General features: G+C 32.9%; 1 pseudogene; it reads left to right on the plus strand.

Moving 5' to 3' along the window:
- Positions 1 to 8,029: 8,029 nt before the first annotated feature.
- On the plus strand, positions 8,030 to 13,471 carry LOC126717786 (uncharacterized; annotated as a pseudogene).
- The last annotated feature ends 776 nt before the right edge of the window (positions 13,472 to 14,247 follow it).

The raw sequence follows: 14,247 nt of genomic DNA on the forward strand, positions 1-14,247 counted from the left end.
ATTTCACTAATCATAACAATGTACTAAAAAAAAAGGACAAAGTTTAGCTACAAAATTTGTTATAGTTTAAAATTACAACCTTACTTAATATCTTTTTATTGGAGGTGAATTTTGACAAATGCACTATTGGCTTACATTTTCTTCTTATATCCTCTATGCTTGCAAATTTTTTAGAAAATTAAAATTCAATAGCTATGTCATCAATAAATTGTTTAAATTGTAAGTTTTTGTAGCTTAGAATTATACATAAAATATAAGTTTATAGATCATATAGTAAATAATATCTAATTGACACAAAATTTGACATGTGTAAAGAACATAAAATTCAACAGTTAGATTTTCAAATTATGTATTAATGTTTATTTTATTGAGTAAGAGTTTTATAGCTAAATTTTGTCCAATAAAATATTAGGCTTACATAGTTAAAAAGTAGATCATACTCTTATAAAAAAATAAAAATAAAAAAATAAAAAAATAAAAAAAGAAAAAGAAAAAGAAAAGAAGAAGAAAAAGGTTAGATCATACTTAGTAAAAGGGAAAATTTGTGATCTTGTCTTTATCAGTGTTTAAAAATGGCATAACTATTTGCAAACAATCCATCATCTTTAGAGTTGGAACTTAGTTGGTCTAAAAATTAAGGGAAAATTAAAACTTACCCACCGGTGGTCAATTGAAATTTAAGTTGCCTATCTGTGGTTTGAAATTTGACACTTTACCCATCTGAGGTTACCTTAGTTAGAGTTCTGTAACCCAGATCTGTTAAAAACATAGTTAAATATATAATTTTTCTCTACTTTTATGACTCTCTCCTCTAAAAACACAAAAAAAAAGATCAAATAAGATTAAAAAATAATCCAGTAGAACACTGATATCATGAAATTTCACACCGCAGGTAGGAAACTTAGATTTTGGTTAAATGTTAGGTGGGTAAAGTATCAAATTTCAAATAATAAGTAAGCAACTTAAATTTCGGTCAATCCACGTGTAAGTAAGTTGTAATTTGCCCAAAAATTAATTAAAAGGCACAACCCATGAATTATTGTAATATATCATACATAAAGAATGGGTGGAAAAAATTGGCCTTTGCCCTTTTTAAAAAAACAATCTAGCATTTTGCCATCTTTCCCAAACTAATTAGGGAAATGCTCCTCTTTTGAAACTCGATTTTCTCAAAATCGAGTTAAGCCCTATAGTAGCGTTTTTAAGGAGCCTATAGTGACATTTTAAGGACTTATAGTGGTGTTTTGTAACTCAATCTCCATGAAGTCGAGTTATAGGTAAAAAAAAAGAAAAAAAAATTGCATGTAATTCGACTTTATGGAGATCGAGTTACAAAACGTTACTATAGGTTTTTAAAACATCACTATAGGCTCCCTAAAACGCTACTATAGGGCTCCATAATTTTTTTTTAATTTTTTTTTATAACTCGATTTTGAGAAAATCGAGTTTTAAAAGAGGGGCATTTCCCTAATTAGTTTGGGAAATGGGGCAAAATGCTAGATTTTTTTTTTTGAAAGAGGCATTTGCCCATTTTCTCCAAGAATGGGCAAACAATACTTCCATGATCTTGTGGTGTGTTGGGTGGGTCCAATACACTAATTCTTTTTCCTCCAGTTATGTTGAAAGCCATTATTTCAAGATGAAATTTAGAGAGAGAGAAAAAAAGAGATTAATAATTGAAAACAAATTCATACGAAGGTTTTTGTTTACCGGATAGGTTGGTGGCTACAAAATAAAGAATGACTGTGTTTGTCCTCTAATCTTACCCACCCAATTTGTAATCCTCTTAAATATTTTGGTTGTTTTTCTTTGCATATAGAAAAAATGGCTTATGCAGTCACCGTTTAGAGAAAACAAAACGAATCATAAAAACCGAATTAAAAACTTATTCATGGAAGCATTTAAATGAATTAATAGAGGAGATAATTAAAGATAATTTAGAACTGGTTCTTATTAATTGGAATTCAAATTCTATTGGGCGTTATTATGAAACACCATATCTATGTGCAATATAAATTTACCTACATTTTCTAATTTTATAAGAAAAAAAAATGTTGTGGCAATAGATAATTGCATAAATTAAGAAATTGTTTTTATTTAATATCAATGATCTCTTTTAGTTCTTAATTAAAAAGAAAAAAAAATGATAATGCACTTGGACACGCAAATCTAATTTTTTTTTTTTGGAGAGAGTTTTATCCTATGACGTCCGTTTCTGATAATAGCTCTTTATAATCAGATTAAGACATCAATCAGTTTTTGGTATAGGCGGAGATTGAATTCCAAATCTCTTATTCAACCATCAGAGATTTTACTTACTAGTTAAGCTAACTGAAACCCATACAAATCTAAATAATTAGAAACCAAACAAAGTGGTTTTTGTAGGATAATGATTAAAAATGGTGATCAAGGTTTGTTCACTAATTCTAGTTGGCACATCCAATATCAAACAAAGAAGTAAACTACCAAATATAAGCATCCATACCCTTTAAGCAAAGCCATTGATAAATGCACCAAGTATTCCGTCCCAAAGTATTGTATGTAGTACTGACAGTGACACGTTCATATCTATATAGAAAGAACATTAATGATACATTATTGAGAAATAATACCTTTTTGGCGAGGTTTTGCATGCCGAAAATGTTTCTCTTAGCCTCTTAGGCTATTCTTGCGAACAATCACAATCTGTATTATAAGTAAAACCAAATTTTTTATACACACACAAACACACTATATAAATAAAATGAAGTAGAAATTAGATTGACCTTCTAAGCGACTGCATCATTCATACTAACAAAAGATGACCCAAAAGCAAGCAGAAAACTACATAAAGATACATCTCATTATAAAATGAAAACCATCAAAAAAGAAGAAAAAAAAAAATATAACCACAAAAGGAAAAAGAATTGTCATGATGAAGCTTGTGATTACTTAACCACCAAATAAGCATAATTGAATTGCAGTGTTTGGATAGGGTTTCTATAAGATGAATAAATTATGCACAACATAAATAATATGAGAGTTTAATTAAAGATAAATAGATGAACATATCATCTTTTTTTTTTTTTTATAATCTACATATTATTATATAAAAAAATGAGGAGAAAAAAAAGATGTTTGGACCTATAAATTGTCATAAGAACTAAAAATTAAACGATTAATAAAAAAATTAACTATGCACGTGCTTGCATTTGATACGAACTCAAGTTTGAAGTAAACAAATACAATTGAACTCTACAAAGTCTGAAAAATGAAATCATCAAACTTTCATTCTATTAAATTAGAAACAAACATTAGCATAGCCTTTAGATTGATGAAGATAGAAATTTACCTTGGTTTTTCAAAGAAAAGATAATATATATACTTCTTTTTTGCAATTTAATTTATAGCCTTTCTTTTCGATGACTAGATTTCCTTGTAGCAATGGAATTGAGTTACGTATTAGGATGCCACCAAATAATTTCAGGTAAGTTGGGTCTCGATAGTTGTTAGGAGTCCAAGTACAGTAGTACTGATAATTGGTAATTAGTTACTGATATGGACTGATGTATGGATAATTGGTGTATGTTAGGTTTGTTAGTTGATGAGCTGTCATGTTAGTTAGGAAGTTGGTTAGCTTGTCAGTTTTGGAGGGGACATAGAGTTATTTTTGTATATAAGCCTAGAGGGACATTTCAATAAGGAATAAGAAGAAAACTTATCCAATGCTCTCTCTCTGTCTCAACTCTCTAACTCCTCCCTGTCCCCAATTCTCTCAACTCAGGAGGTTAGTTACCCTCGAAGTAACTACTTTTCCCTCTCAATAGTTCTTGATTGACCAAGAACTTAACAATAGTTTTTGACTGATTTTAGCAGTAAGAGAAGTAGAGTTCCAGCTTTTTTTATTTTTTATTTTTTTATTTATATAATGAGTAGAGTTCCAATTAAACTCTATTATATAAAATCCCATAAAATTACTCCTTTCTCATCTATACTTGACAACAAATATGGAAATAAAAAAAATTGTTGATAATTCATAAAAGGAAAAATCCTGGTCCACCAAGGCTATCTTAGAATTCTGCTAATTCAAAATTCGATTAGGATATTGTTGGAAAAATTGGTTTTGCATCTCATACAAAAACCATAGCAGAAGCAACACAAGGATCTACTTCATTCATGAGAGATAACATATAACATTGAGTTCTAGAACAAAGAACAAAAAGCGTACCTTGATGCAGTGAAATATGTAAATAAGACTTGAGAATATCTTCAACCTTCATCTCAATTACGCATGGTGCTCAAAATGAGTGGTCTCTCAATTAGTTCTTAAGTACGTTGATTTTCCAAAAAAGAAAAGTATATTCAAAAGATATTACAGAGAAAAACTATTTTCTCTTCTTTTAATCATATGTACATATTAACTACCTTAACAGTTACTTTATAAAAACTGATTATCTAATTAGGTTAGCCTTTTAGGCCAGCCCAATTGGGCTTAAGTGTATGGCTTGGGATGGGACCAAAGGGAATAATAAGGCTCTAACCCCAATGGACCTCAGACTTATCTATCAACTCTTGACAAGCTCAAAGTTACCATTAATTATATAACAAGTATCACTATGGAAATATAATTGCACTCTAGGCTTTATTAATAAATTATATCCCAAGACTCTAATATAATATCATTCGACCCCTCCATGAAATATCCATAGTGAAAAAAGTCATAATAAACTGTCACTTTGTACACAATTTTTTAATTCCTTGAGTACTCGATTTAATCTTTTAGTTATTCATATTTATGAAATCTAATTTCAATAAATATAAGCTTTAGTAACTCTTACTAAAGTGGTTGGCCCTGAATAACCAGTTCCCATTAAACTTATCTCAAGGGGATATTTCGTGTCACTATAGAAAGAGATTATGGAATTCATCTTGAGAATATGTGTTCCCTCAACACTACATGTGTTTAGCCAACATACTGAGATTTTGACCGTTAAACTAGATCTCACTCTTGATATATTAAAGTAACCTAAATTTCACGATCAAGTTCAATATCCTCTTAGGATTGAGAGTCTATGAAATTAGAAGTCGTGAGATTAATTATTCAGGTGACAGTTGTTAATTGAATAATTAATCTCATAGCAGTTCAGTTTAATATGTCTTACACACTTAAGTCATATCAACACATCAATTAGAAGTCTCCACTTTCATGATCAAGACAAACCATCTTAGTTGATGTATAATAGTCTTCGTAGATGAAACGCCCAATTTCATCACCGACTACAAACTACATTTTGAGTTTACAAGGAACTTGTGATTTTTATCTTTTGTAATTAAATCACATAAATCACATACAATGCATCTCAAGGACTATGATAATGTCCAATTAGTTCATTTACAAATAGTCTCATATAATTAAACAATTTAATCATTTATAACATGCCAATAAATTGGATTTTAGGGCATAAACCCTAACAGATACCACCGCACACTTTTTTCGTGATGGTCACTTCATAAGTATAAGTATTTGTGGGGTGTGGAGGGCAAGAACTGGGGTTCAAGTTTTCAGGAGGGAACTTCACACACATATACACTTAGATTAAAGTAGAGTAGGATTTTTATCATGCATATAAAAAAAAAAAAATCATTTAGGATAAATACTTGTACCATAACTTAAATATAATTGAAAAATTAATATCAACTTTTGTGTCTATTTAAAAAATTTGAGGAGAAGTGATAAAGCAATAGATAAAAGGTTCATAAAATCAAACAAATTGTTGTTTTATTTAAAAACTTATTGAAATTTGGTGCAGCCAATTGGTACAACACGGCTTCTAAACCCAGCTTTGCAAACTCAGTTTTGCAATTTGGTGCAGTCACTTGGCGCAACTACGACTTCTAAGCCTAAATGTAGCCATTTGACACAACCACGACATTTAAGCCTAGCTTTACAATTTGATATAGTTACTTAGTGCAACCACGACTTCTAAACTTAACTTTTATTATATAATATATGATGATATGATATGATTTACCCATAGCATCTAGGAGGATGAACACTAAGTCAATATTTCACCAATAATCAAATGGGAAACACCTATGAACTATTGGTGAAACACTACTCATTGATGCCTTGGTGGGGTTAAGGTAGTCATGGCTTACTAAATCCAATGGTTAGGATGCTATTCTTTTAATTTTGTTGTGTTTGTGGCCAACTAAGCAATTGTGTGACATTTTTAAAAGTGTTAGTTTAGAATGTAATTATCTCAAATACCCTAAAAAAGGTTACATAACTATTTTGGTCCCTATACTTTACCAAATTTCTTTTTTCATATTTGAACTTTAAAAAGTTTGTTTTTTTTGTCACTAAAATATTGAAAAATTCATCTTTCCTCCATGAACTAATCAAAGTGTATTACTTTTGTAGGAACGTGTTCTGTAATTCTATGGTTTAAGATACTAAGCAAAACATGTGTTACAATTAGTTTGTGTTATGAGTTGATATTGATTCACAATGGGAAATTTGGACAAGAACACATAAACTTCCAAAGTCTTTTTATTAATTCAAGTGTGATATGTAACATGAATCTCTCTTAAGTGTTTTCCTTAGGGGTGGCAATTCGTGTTCGTGGGTTGGGTTCGTGTCGTGTCGGGCCATGAGTACTCTGCTATATGGGTTAACTCGAACCTGACCTCGACCTGTTTAGTAAATGTGTCAAGACTCCTCAACCCTAACCCGACCTGTTTATTAAACAAGTCGACTCGACATGACATGTTTAGCCCGTTTAATTGATAAGTCATGTAAAAGTCAATACAAATGACCCATTTAATAACCTGTTTAATTAATAGGTTGTACATGACCTAAATAACGTATTATCAATTTCCATATATCTAAAATTAAAATACAATTACAATAATAAATATAGTAATAAACATATAATTACAAAAAAAAAATTAGGCAATAATAACAAAATTTAAAACATTTATTATCTAAACGGATCAAATGGGTTCGCATGTTGAACACGAACACAACTTGTTTATTAAACGGGTCAGCCGTGTCGACCCGAATATGAACTGAACCCGTTTAGTTTCAACCCATGACCTGTTTATAAACGGCTTAGTCATGTTGGGTTTACGGGTCGTGTCAGATTTTGCCACCCTTAATTTTCCTTACTATTTTCTCTCTTGCTATATTATATGCGTCTCTCTTCTTTTTCTTCTCTTCCTTTTTATATGAGTTATCTTCACATTTTATCCTAGTCCACCTGGATAACTTCTGGCCTTATTGAGCTATTCTTTCTTGATTTTTCATCATGAAAGGAAAATTTTGAGGTCTACCTCACTATTCAGGCGTTCGCTTGGATAACTTCTGGTCTTATTGGGCTTTTCTTTTGTAGGTTTTTCATAAAGAATGGAGATTTCTGGGGCTTTTCTTACTATTTAGGCTTGTCCTTTTGCATTAAAGGCGGTGGTGCTAGACAGGTGATCTATATTGATGCGAGGGCTATTGTGGAATCATCAGGAACTTTTAGAAAGCTATCTCGGAGAAGTTTAGCCTCATTAGAATTTATCTCGGTAGTTTGGATATATCTCGGACATGACCTCGGTGTGTAGCCTGGATGGGTATTGGGCCTAGCCAAGGATCCGAGGTTTCGCGTTTGTTAAAAGAAATAGGCTAGCCAATACTAGATTATTTCCATCGTTTGGGTCGATACTTAAGTTGGGCCCAGTACTTACCTTGTTATAATAACGCCCAATATTTGCTCAATATTCACCTCATTACAACTTTATTTCATTAAAATTTTTAAAAATATCATTTTTATTCCTAAACTATTGAAAAATATATATATTTTTCATGATTTCATTCCTATTTTTGTCTTTATTTATTTATTTTGATATAGCTCTAAAATCTAATTTATTAAAAAAAACTCTTTATAAAAAAATAACTAAAGTTTAGGGGTGAGAAACAAAATTTTGATAAATCTTAGGGCAAAATAGTATTTAAAAAAAAGGGAAAAAAAAAAAGAAAAAAAAAAAAAAAAAAAAAAGACAATATGAGTCTCAAGAGGGTGAAGAAGAGAAGAGAGACGTTGGAGTTGGGGAAAAATGGAATCAGAGGCGAAGCAAAAGCAGAAGCGGCATCCGCGTTTGATTCTCCACAATTTCTTGAGCGATGATCAATGCAAGGAACTAGAATTCATACACAAGAGCAACAGCACCGTTGGGTACAGACCAAACGTATTCTCCACCACTCTTTCTCATCTCATCGCCACCAACTCTCCTCATCTTCTCCTTCCTTTCGTACCCATCAGAGAGACCTTGAAGGACAAGGTCGAGGACTTCTTTGATTGCCAATTTGACCTCTTCATCGAGTTCACGGGCTTAATCAGGTCAGATAACACCACCCTTCCCCTTCACTCACTTTTCTCAGTCTCAAATTAACGTGTCGTGTCTTTGTTTTATTTGAAATGCCTTTTCCGTGTCCGTGTCAGAGGTTCATAGCTTTTCATGACTCTCCTCTAGGCCAATGATTTATTATGAAAAAAAAAACCCATATTCTCAATTATTAAATCTGATCGTTTTTTATTTTTAACGTTGTTATGGAAAATCAGCTGGACCAGAGGAGCAAGCATTGGATGGCATAGTGATGATAACAGACCTTATCTCAAACAACGTGACTTTACGGTATGTTTATGTTACCTAGTACTCAACCGTTTCCTATATTGTCATATTGAAATGGGTCTGTTGTTTGTTTCAGCGGAAAATGTTTTCTACATTTTCTGGTATTATGTGTGACGGAAACGCGAAAACGTTTTATTTTTTATTATTATTTATGGTCAATGGAAAACAAACTTAATAGAAACGAAAATTCTTTCCCTAAGAGTGGAAAACGTTTTCCAGAATGCCACACTCATATACTCAACAAACCCCCCACAAACGGTTTTTTTTTTTTTTTTTTTTTTTTTTTTTTTTTTTTTTTATAATTTTCCAAAAAATGAGTCATTTCCAGAAACATTTTTCAACATAATATACTTAGTGAATCCTTTCTTATTAGTCACTCATCAAAAAATATAAAAATAAATGAAATGCCATTTTTTTATTTGGTTCTCCTTTGTGTTGGTGAAAGGCAGTGTGCTATTTGAACAGTTATGGGAGGGATTTTAAAGGTGGACTTTTTCACTTCAAGGATGGGGAACCAACAACTATTGAGCCCTTGGCTGGGGTAAGTCTAGCCTTTTATCCTATCTTTATTCAGTTCTTACGTTAAACAATGAACCATTTGAATGTTGCAATCAGTGTTCACTAATTTAATTTTGTATTTTATCAGGATGTTGCGATCTACACAGCTGACAGCAGCAACATTCATTCTGTTGATGAGGTACTCTCAATTTCCTCTCTTTTGTGGGGTGAAATGTTGCTTTCATTGTAGTTTTGTAATTGAAATTTGGTTTCTAAGTCAAGGGGTTTTTTCCTCCCCCCCTTCCCCCTTAAGATTTGGTATACTAGTCCATTATGATTTGTTTTTTCAAAACATAGTTCCGCTATTATTTGATATCTAAGGAGAGATAGGAAAAACATAAATAAAATAAACAGTAATCAAAGATAATGTATACACTTGGTAGATCTACTGTATTGGTGCTCTGCAAAAGTTGCAACTATGCTAGATAGCATTATTTATCTTGTTAAATTACTGATTGTCCTAAAAACTTAAGCTATTAGGAAATGGTGAGTTTAATCACGTAACCATAATTCTAACATATCTCATGTTTATATTAATTTAACTAATGCTGATTACCAATATTTTGGTGAGCATAATGTGCAGCCTCATCCAACAATGGAGAAAAACTACCTTTGCTTCTTACATGCCCGTGACAAGCCTTGTCCTTGGAGGGGGTTATCTCATGAGACAGTCTCATGAGGCCTCTCTTTCACAACATGTGAGACCCACACATGCTGTTCTTCTACTTGCCTCTTTAGCTTAGAATGTTCATTGGAGCTCATACTTTAGTGAGGCAGGTTTGGGAGAGTTGCTTCTACAATAAAGTCAATAGCATGTTGGATGTCACACAGGTGTCAGTTGGTGTGCGAATTTTTTGGGAAAGATGTCAAAAAACTCCTTAAGTACATAAAATACTTTTAATTTTTTTGGACAAACGAGGATATCCAGACCTCTTCGAGTATCTGATTGTTCCTTTAGGTACATGCAGTTTCCCCATTCCACATACATTGGGTTAGTATAGGGTGGAATCTCTTGGGGTTGGTCCCAAGATGTTGGCAAGAGGTTTTGAACCTAGGATCTCATGGATATCATGAGGTCTTAAGAACCATTTATCCAACCCCTCGGGGTTACATAAACTTCTTCTAGTGGCTCATCATGAGTTCTTGGTGCCACTTCCTTGGCTACTAAGGAAAAAATTATAGACTTCTCATTTGCTACTCTTATTACTATTATTAGAATTAGGTCCCATGCCTTATGTCATGTCAATTGCAAAATAAATCTTTTTTTGTTTGATTAATATCAGGGGTTTGGTCACCTCACAAATTGGGATTTGGTGATCAATGCATAATTTTGGACTAGAGTTTTTACTTGTTCACAAATCTATACTAATAAAATCACTTAACTGTAGTTGAGATTATATTATTAATAATTTTCTTTTATAATCTTATAAAATTTAGATTCATTGACATTGTTTTGTAAAAAAATCATACATAACTTTTTACTAGGAAATGGACTATTTATATTTATCAGTAAATTACAAGTAATAATTTGATGTCTTATAAGCTAATTTACAAATTTGCAAAATTCAATCTAAAATCTATGCAAGTTTATTTTATATTTGTATACTTGTGAAAATAAAATATTATATATACTCAAATTGAGCCCCATACTCATGACCTTGTTCACAAACACATTATTATGTTGAGTTTGGCTCGTTTAATAGGCGAGCCTAAAGTTGGGCTTGAGCTTGAATTGTTTGATAAATGAACAAACACAAACCAATTTTTTTCGAGTTGAGCATGAGTATCATAAACAACTTGGGCCCTACAGAAAATTCCTTTATGTTCTAAGTAAGCACATGTATGTTGATCATTGCTTAGACAGTATGCTTTTATGCATATAAAAAGTGAAAACAGTTAGTGTTTATTCTGTGTCATCGAATGAGATGTAGTCCTGATTGCTAAATTCTGAGTCTCATTGTTGTCTGATGCTAATTTATCTTTTGACAGATAACTGATGGGGAAAGACTTACGCTTACATTATGGTCAGCCGTGATGCTTCCCATGATGAGGATGCTAAACTTGTTTCTCTTCTCTCACAAAGTCTTTCACACTATAATGAGCCTGGTCCATGTCTACCTTTGCCAGCATCCAGTAATATGTACTGGTTTTCACCTGGCCAATCTTCCTATCAACAGTTGGGTTTTGATATATTCTGGGCAAGGCTGCATGTTCTTGGATTTGATGTTTATTATGATCAAGATACAAGTTGCGATTTAGATTTCTCAGATTTACTGATGAAGCCACTACGATTAGCAAGGGGAAATGAGTTGTTTGATCAGGAATTTATCAACATTTTGCACGCTCTTCAGGTACTCTAACCTAAAAATTTTACATTTTCTGTTGCTATTACGGAGACAACAGATGGATATGATTGTATCTTAAGTTCAAACACCATAAAAGTGTCCCATGAATTTTACATGATCCTCTCTCTGCAACTTTTGCTAAACCAATTCCTTGAGCTTTGGGGTTCAATGGGTATTGTTCAAGCAACGTAGGATGTCATATATGGTTATTGGAGGAATTTTCTTATTTTATTCGTAATTTTTAGAATATTTTAGGATAGGGTTTTATTTTATTGTTTTTTAGTAGTTTGAGTGTTTTAGTCAAAACTAAGTCCTTATATGATAGGGTATTAACTAGGATCTATTTAGGAATATTTATGCTTAGAAATTGATTTTTTTGGTTACTTTAAGTGCCTTTTTGATGCAACTTAGTTTTCAACTTTTACTTATCAAAAAAAAAAAAACTTAGTTTTCAATTTTTTGAAAATGGGGGTTGTTTGAAAAAGCTCTGCCTAGAAAAAAGTGAAGTTGAAAAAAGAGCACGTGCATTGGAACCCAACTGGAGAATAAAAACCCTTTCCCCCTCCCTATATGTTCTCACAAACTGTACAGGAGATTGTTTAGACATTAGCTCCTCCACATTAAACAACAGATGCTTCACACTCTCCTTGCCCATGAGCACCGAATATAAGGAGTCCCATTCTCCCTCATAAATACGTAGCATGTAAAACGTACCATTGGTTGTGGAGTTTTGTTTTTAAATCTTTTGGGGTTGCTTGGGTGGTTCCTGAGAGAGTGAAGAATCTTTTACTAGGATGGAGGAATTGTTTGAGGAAGCATTCTTCCGAAATTTGGAATTTGACACCATTGTGTTTGATGTGGTGTATCTTGAGGGAGAGCTACAGGAGCACGTTTGAGGATATGGAGAGCTCAGGGGAGCAGCTTCTTGAGTCATTTATAGGGACTATGTTTGATTTTTCTTGGGTTTGGGGACTCGCATCTAGTGACTCCCTCCCGATGTTTTTAGATTCCCTTTCTTCTTGTACATAGGTTTGAGTCTTTTCTGTATTTTCTTGGCTGTCTCATGTTCTTTTTCCATGGAGTAGTCTTTTTTTAATGATATTTTTATCATACCTATCCAAAAAAAAAAAAAAAAAAATGTACCACCTTTCTCTATTGAAAACTCAAGTTTTTGATTCAATGAAGAAAAAAATCGAACCTCTCATAGCGACAAAGAAAACAGGAAAACATAGGGATTCAACAAAAAAAAAAACTAATATTCTATGGCTAATTCGAGGTAGCGGGGCCTTGTTTTTGGCTAATTCGAGGTAGCTGAGGCCTCAAGAACCATTCGAGTGTCATTAGTTGTGACTTGTTGAAGTTAAATGGCTAGAAATGAAAATATTTTAAGGCCATTTGTTTCCATTTCTTGCAGATGGTTCAATAGCACCCCTGAGTCTTGCAATTGCCTCAATAATATTTGGTTTCTATACAGGTTTTTCTGTTGATAACCCTAATTAGGTCATTGCAGGTTGTGCAGTATTACTGTTGGAAATCCTCTACTTTGCAGACTTCCAAATTTCAAATAGACACTTGCAAGGTGGTGGAATTGTCTCAATCACAAATGGAAAAAATTAATAGATTGAATCCTGTATTTTCAAAGGATAATCAACTGGCAGAGACAGTCTTAAACTGCATGACGTGTGAGAGCAGACAGCATTTCCTTGATTGGGCAAATTTTGTCTCATCAATCTCTCTATGGAGAGATTATGCATCAAAGTTACACGAAGAACTAGTTAGAAGCTTACCATTTTGGAGAACCCACCAATCTATATTTGGAGTTCAATTTAATGGGGCCTGAGAAGGAACTCATATATTCTTTCATTGTTACCTCTTGAAATGCATGATTCTGGGAATTTAATTTTCTCTAACTCATTGCCTTTTGTGTCATCTTTCTCTTATGGATTTTAATCTGCTGCAAAATCTACTTTGGCAAATTTTGTGCACTTTCTAGTTAGCACATCTGCACCACCAGCATTTATGTAGACTCTGGAATATGGGCAGCAAATCTTGAGACTATAACTGTGTTTACTCCCAAACAGGTAGCACCTTAAGCTATTACTCCCACCGACCAAAAAAACAAAACAAATCCGATCCTGTGATATCCAGTCTAATCATGGGAGGCAAAGACGTATGGCTACAGCGAATGAAATGGACACATCACGTGAATGCAGTTAAGAGGACCTCATTTATATAAAAAAGAAGAGAAAATTTCTCTACTGGAGCTATCCAAAATTGCACAAAGCCATGAATTGAATCTTTCTTGCTCATCCTCCAAATATATGTATATAAGCACCATAAAAACTTACCTTCCCCTTCACTCCCTCTCTTCCTCTTGGTGTAAAAGCAACATATGGATGTTATATACATATTATCTCTTAGTGATAACACTAACAGGGCCTCACTAGTCACTACCTCTTCCTTCAAAGCCTCCAAACCGCTCCCAAAATATGAAAAACCAGCACTGCAAAAAAGGTCTACCCCGGTACATTAAAACGCCGCTATAGGTCTTGAAGCGTCAGCATAGGTTCATTTGAGCTATGGCTATATCAGCACTTTCTATGCCGGAAGCCCCCTGAAGTTGAAGGCTTGAAGCATTACCCACCTCTTCAATTCACCTAACATTTATTTAATAAACACAACCACC

The sequence above is a fragment of the Quercus robur genome, chromosome 3, assembly GCF_932294415.1.
Source record: "Quercus robur chromosome 3, dhQueRobu3.1, whole genome shotgun sequence".
In the NCBI taxonomy this organism is placed as follows: Eukaryota; Viridiplantae; Streptophyta; class Magnoliopsida; order Fagales; family Fagaceae; genus Quercus; species Quercus robur.